This window comes from Erpetoichthys calabaricus, chromosome 12 (assembly GCF_900747795.2).
Source record: "Erpetoichthys calabaricus chromosome 12, fErpCal1.3, whole genome shotgun sequence".
Taxonomy (NCBI): Eukaryota; Metazoa; Chordata; class Cladistia; order Polypteriformes; family Polypteridae; genus Erpetoichthys; species Erpetoichthys calabaricus.
Genome location: NC_041405.2, coordinates 10,393,137 through 10,400,195, shown reverse-complemented (window position 1 = coordinate 10,400,195; position 7,059 = coordinate 10,393,137).

The following is a 7,059-nucleotide window of genomic DNA, read 5'->3' as shown; positions in this document are numbered from 1 at the left end:
GCATAATTCCAACAATCGGTGAAACGGAGAATGCTATATAAATGTAATGAATTATTATTATTATATTATCTTTAAATAGGAGTCTTTACCCACAATTCTTATTTACAGTATGCTCGTGTATGCACAACAACGCAGAACTGCAGTAGCGAACCCGGAGAGAGCGAATCTCACAAATGGTGGCGAGCAGATGAGAACGACATGTGCGAAGGTAACAAGTCCAGTTGGGAGACGACCACAGTTTGGGTTAAGTCGGCCTTTAGCGTTCACTCAAGAGCTACAGTTCTGCTGCCGTTTTAATCGTTTAATTTGAATTTCGCAATGCCTGTTTCTTCTGTGGATTTTGAGGATTATTACAACTGGTATCATCTTCATCATTGTTGTTTTTCGTGTTATTGTTAAATTGTGTAGGTCGTCAGACGTTAAGACCGAAAAGACCGAACTTGGCTAGCAGGCGAAAATAATAATAATAAAATATTATCGGCCATTCGCTTCGAGTCCGGGTGTTCGTAGGGCTGTATTGTATCCTAAAAAAAAATGTTGCATCGCGCAGTGCCGTTTCAGGGCAACAACAGACTGTGTTGTGCATAGTGCAGGCAGAGCAGGCGCACGACACGAACATTTTCTAAACAAAATAAAAATGGCAATCTGTACATGAGGCTGCAGTAATGCGCCCTGTCCACTAGATGGTGCCGTAGGCGCTTGCCTAGACCGCGTATGCCCAGCAACGGCCCAACTGTGGAGGCTCGCCACACTCAAGCCACAGAATACAAGACAAGGACTGGGGTCCTCTAGTTCGGTCCTTTGGGCCCACTATGGACGTTGGCTTTTGTCTGAATATTTTTTTTTCTTTTTATAAAACAAACTGAAGCTTGACATTTTAGATTTTCTACTCACTAATCTGGGTGTCGGAGATCGGTGATGCATATTGATTGGCACACAGGAGAGAATTTCACTGGACTCGGTACACGTGACAATAAGACGTCCGTCAGCCACAGGATGTTTGAGTTCTCATGTGACAGAACAAAGCGGAGACGTGGCCGACTGTGAAATTCGACCACCCAGACGACCCCCTCCATTCATTGACAACTTTCTGACCATCCTAATCCAATTTTGGGTTGAGGTGATCCACAGGCTGTCCTGACAGCATTGGGTTCAAAGCTGGGACAAACCCTGGAGGGGTCGCCAGCACAGTGTAGGACATAAGCGAGCACACCAAGACAGTGTGATGCCTGCAGCTGCCATTACTCACTTGAACCTGGGACACCGATATCACGAAACCGAGATGGACCGGGAAATGAGACGACAGCATACAGCAATAGATGGTACAAACGTGCAAAATGTTAAGAAAATGCAACTACAACGTGCTCAAAGCAAAATGCAGTGTAGTTTCATTGAATAAATAAATAAGGTAAATAATCCTTGATAAATGCAGTGTTCGTGGAGGTGAAAAGCTCTTTACAGAATTGTAACCGTTTGGATGATTAATGTAAGATCGGTCTCTTTAACAAACACCCGTGAGCCCGAGCGCATCCTTCGCCGGCAGGCGCCCTCAAAACTGGCTCGTGATCCGCCGCCGCCACCCCTCAGCCCGCGAGCTGTGCTCCTTTCTCCCGCCGCCATCAGTAGGAGTCCACCACGAGCGCTCGCTCGGTTTCTCGATCTTTCTCGTCTTCACTCATGTGGTCGGTAAGGAGCTTTGCGGTGAGCACCAACACACTGATGCACTTTCAAAACGGGCCCAATCTGACCAGTAGATGGCAGTGTAAGCCAGGCCGCCGGCGTCTTTCTATTTCATTTTCTAACCGGCTTAGTCCACGTGACAGATTGTAGGGGTCAGCGTCCATCCCGACAGCATTGACCACAAAGTAGGGGACCAACCCTGGGGTCAGAGTGCGCGAAGTTCATAACTGGGTGGTCTCGTAGGAGCGACTGTGACTGGGAGGATCTGGCCGGTGATGGTGACTTTACAAATGGTTCTCTGGTCCACATGGACATTAAAAAATATATGTCACCACGTTAGCCAAAGCGACTTAAAATGGACTTACCACCCGACCTTTGTCCAAAAACAAGTGAGGTGTTGCACTTTTGTTTATTATTATCACTGAAGTTCCAGCACAAGCAGGTGAAATGTACTCCCTCAGGATGGTGGTCTCGGTTGGACATTAAACTGGTGGCTGACAATCCAGAGCATAAGCCAGCAGTCTGAGACGAGTTTACCTTTGTGACGTGGTGGATTATCACTCTGGGGAGAAGACTGGTAAACGGTTGGCATGAAGGGATGCAGATGGTCATGTGACAATAACCCAATAATCCGTGTCATGCTGGCAATGACTGATTAGAATTAACGTGTCCAAAGTGTGCCAAGAAAACATTCCTGGACGGCTGACACAAGGCAGGTGGGGTGCAGGGATTCATGCCGTTGGTGCCAAGTTCTGACCTTACCATCTGTGTGCCTCAGCAGATTCCTCAGACCAGGCTACATTTATTCAGCTGTCCATTATTGGCAGCCTCTGGCTGACTGGAGTGAAGCCCACCGTGATCTTCTTTTGTTGTATCCCATCCACCTTGAGCTTCAGTGTTGTGCGTTCTGAGATGCTTTTTTTACAGATAGAATGGTGGTCCGAGTTACTGCAGCCTATCTGTCACCTCAAACCACTCTGGTCTTCTCCTCTGACTCTTCTCAGCAATGACGCATTTCTTCTATCCACAGAACTGTCACTCTCTGAGCAAACTGTAGAGACTGGCCTGCTTAAAGATACCAGGAGATCAGCAGGTACAGAACTCCTCAAACCAGCCCGCCTGGCACCAGCGGTCAGAATGGCTGACATCAGTTCTAGTGAACAATAACTGAAGCTCCTGACCTCAAAGTGTGTATCCACAGGATTTGATGCACTGCACTGCTGCAACATGATTGGCTGATTAGATAATTACATCATCAGCAGGTCTACAGGTGGAAAACTGGAATCCCCAGGGAGTAAGCTGGACAGATACTGTGGGCACACGCAAACGGAACGCATGAGGCTAAATCAGTGAGGTGGCACCCATTAACCTTTCACATACGTGCCACTCAGGTAAAATACCCAAACTAGAAAACACAAAACCTGGTGATGAATAGAAAAATGGATAGATAAGGTCAAAAGCCCATCCAGTCAGGGTTTGGTTCATTTGAATTATTAAGCAGCTAACCAAAGGGCTACTATGGACCCAAGTAAAGCCTGTAGAAATCTGGCAAAGTCCTACATGGGGGGTTTAAAGAAATGCACTGAATAAAAATGAATCAGGGGGCAAAACCTCACTGGTGTGCATCCCTCACGCCAAAGCACTTTGATGTAACTGAAGCTGAGCAGCAGCAACAGCCACCATGGAAAATTCAGATGGCCGTGCCAAGTGTGGCAGAATCACTGAAATCAAACCAGGCAGCCGGCCGGGGCCAGCAGCGACTGTGCAGAATGTCAGAACAGATTTAGCAGGCGGGACGGCGACCTGCTGAGCCTGACAAAAACAACAACAGTCAAGTGGTTCATGGGGGCGGGTAGCAGCTGCTCAAAAGGGTCCGGGACAGGGGGCACAGTCTAACAGAAGGTCCCCTGTATTCCCTTCGTCCAGTTGTTACTAAATTATATAAATTATTGGCTGACGTATTCATCCAAGGCAACTTGCATTTCTTTTGTGTCCTTCCGATCAGAGCACATGCGGGTCAAGCGAGTCACTCGTAGTGACTGCAGTGGGATTTGAACCCAAGTCGGCTTACGACATTAGGGATACGACTGGTTACATTTCTTTTGACCCCCGCAGTCGGAGCTCATGCAGGTGAAGTGACTTGCTTGAGGTCACACAGTGGTGTCAGCAGTGGGATTTGAACCCACAACCTCAATGCTTGATGCCCAAAGTCTCACCCACTACACCCCACTGCCTGCTGTAACAGACTGAGGTGGGGTCAGAGTGCTATTTAAATAAAATAAATTTAAAGAAGGAGTGACACAGAACACAACTTCAAACTTTTAAGCAATGGATTACACTTTTAAGGTGGAGTTTACATTAAAACAAAAAAGTGAATTCATAATTTTATTTCAACATAAACTCTGCTCCCACACAAATATTGCACATGCAATGAATGGCATTTTGTAAATAAAGAGATTGGCTTACCTGAAGTGTATTAATGGTGGTCTCGTTGGGTGCCAAACCGAGCATGTGACTTGGGGGTTGGAGCAGATTAAATGAAGAGCAAACACGCGCCTTTCGGAGCCAAGCGCATGCCGCAGCCCGAATGCTTTTGCTCCAGTTTCCTTCAAGCGGGAAGATGACCCTCCGCCGGTGACACAGTCATCTGCTTTAGACAACACCTAATAAATAAAATAAAAATAAAAAGGAGAACCCCAAAGCATCTCTGGTCTTCAACAACCGCATGTGCACACAGACTGCTGGTCCTGGAATGACGAGACGGCAGCAGCAAACTCGCGTCAGCCATCTCTGGATTACGTGGGATAAAATCAAACGACACGGGCCAACGGATTTAAAAACAAAAAAAAAAATCAAACACCCCTCCCCCCCCAATTATGATGGCAGCTTCACGCTGAACATGAATTACCATTTCAGACTGGATGTGTATTGTAAGAATTAGGTGGATCATCAAATAAACTCTTGTTGAATTCGGTGTGTTTCACTGCTCAATGATGATCCGACACGTCACTTCACTTGAGCTCACAACGTTTTGCTGCTTGTTGTCGTTTCTGCTCCCCGTCTGACGCTTCTCTCTCGCGGTGTCCCAACAAAAATCAGTCAAAGATGGCGCCTCCTGCTTATTCCAGGGCATTCCAACACCGTATCTCCAATCCAGCTCGGCTCGTTATCCTGGATGACATTTTTTTTTGTTGTAAATGTTTTGCTTCCTGAAAATTTCTTGACGATTACGGTCAACAACTTCAAGCTCAACACAAGTACGATTTCAGATGATCACGTGGGAATTTGGAGAAATGTGACCTTTAACTGAACGTACCGTAGTGTGTTTACTCCCTTAATGATGCGGACACACTGCCATCAATTCAGCTGAGCTCCAAGTGTTTTTTTCCGGCTGATTTTCGTTTGTACTCCTCATGCTTCTCGTTTCAGTGTTCACCACCGATGGATTCTGCTCTTCCATTATTGCGATGTCCCACTGAGAACTTTCTCCATGTTCACCAGAGACGCCACTAAGATTGACAGGGAAGAAGTCCAAGTGCAGGGGGGAAGAAAATAAACCTTTAGCGACATCTTGCACTTTGTGGTTTTTGTAAGCTTGTGGTCAATCAATGAGACGCAGAGTGTTGCTGCGTAGTTGAACTCTCAACAAAATCTCTGAACGCCTTCGATATGACTTCGCCCTCACCTGATGGCAGCAGATCTTCAAACCCCCTGCTATTGGTGATGCGTCCGATTTCTGGACTAACAAAAGTGTCTTCCTCCATCTTAGCATCAGTTATTCGTGGAGATTACTGAACTCCTTCACTTTCCCTGTTCATCACTTGCATGAAATGTTCAGTGGTCTAACTTTTAAATAAAAAGGAGGCAAAAATCATTGGGTTTTTTTTGGGTCAACAAGTAGTTTAATGTGCCACACTTTTCTGCCCACCAAGAGGAGCCAGTTCTGTGAGGTTAGTCCAGCTGCAGACCTCCATATTAGCCCAACTGGACAGCCAATTGGAATGCAGGTCTTTGTCAGCTGATTTTCTTGGCTTAAGTCAGGTACCCTCTCCCCCAACCCTAATCTTAACCAGGCGTCCTCATTAACGTATAACATAGACAACCTGCTGAATGGAGCAGACCTCTGGAGGTCTACAGCGAGAGATCCACTCAATGTAATGAGACTGATTAGCAAGCTTGCCCGATTCACAAATGAAACCGGACTTGGGATATCCAAGCTGCGTTCCTACGAGCAGTGGTGCTGCTATTTTCAGACCAGCATGCTGGATATTTCAACAACAGTTCCATGTTCTCAGAAGTTTCTTACACATGTGCCCTGCCATTGCTAAGATACAACAAGACATCTTTCAGGCTAAACAGGGATGGATCAACAAAGAGACCCCATTGCTGTGGATCGTGCACAAAACCTAACGCCGTGCCCGGACTAAACAAAACAGCTACTTTTGTGAGCAACATATTAGAAGACTAAACAAAAACAAACAAACACAACATGAATGGAAATCACGACAGGTGACCAAAGAAAAATGGTACAATCACAGTTCAATTTTTCGATCGGCTGGCTAAATTCGATAAAATACAGCCATAGGTGTCTACCGTGTAGATTCAACAAGCTCAATCAGTTGGACTGATCTGCAAAAACGCATCAGGCCAAAACCAGGAGAAGTTCAAGTTCGGCAGAAGTTCTTCAAACGTATACTACAGAGCTGTATACTCTGTTGGATTGAGGTGGCCAGATATTGCTTGGTTAACACGGACCACTGAGGCAGGGAATTACATTAAAGTGCACAAAAATTTGATCAAATGAGCCAAATACAAACACTACACAAGTGAAGTAGCTGCTGCATTGAACAGCTAACTGCTGCAGGCCAAAACCATTTTCTTGAATTCCAAAAATATTTGAGCAATCGCCAGCGTGATGAACAATTAGAACATACATGCCACGGTCACATATTACCCCCCTTTCAGAAAACGCAGCTTATTTAATCCTCTGGTTTTCATTCGGCCATGTCAGGTCATTTCTGAGGATATCACCCAAATGAGCGGTGGCCCGGAGCAGAGTAATATTGTAATTCCCAGCCCTCCACGTTTAGCTCTTTTCGTTTTTCTTCAAAAAGATGATTTAGGATGAACACACTCAGATGTAATCAGGACCAGGTTAGACGGCAAACTGCCAATTTCTTTGTTATTTGCATCTCATTAGAAGCTGGTTAAGAAAAGCAGCAGCAGCATAAAACGGAGTAGTAATTTAAGTTATGCAAGGCTATTACTAGACAATTTGGACCCTAAGCGTTATATTAGCGATGAGGGGACCATTTTCTGTATGCGGGCTGGGGGCCCAGCAGGTTCAGAGTGCGTGGCAAGATGGAGAACATCAAACAA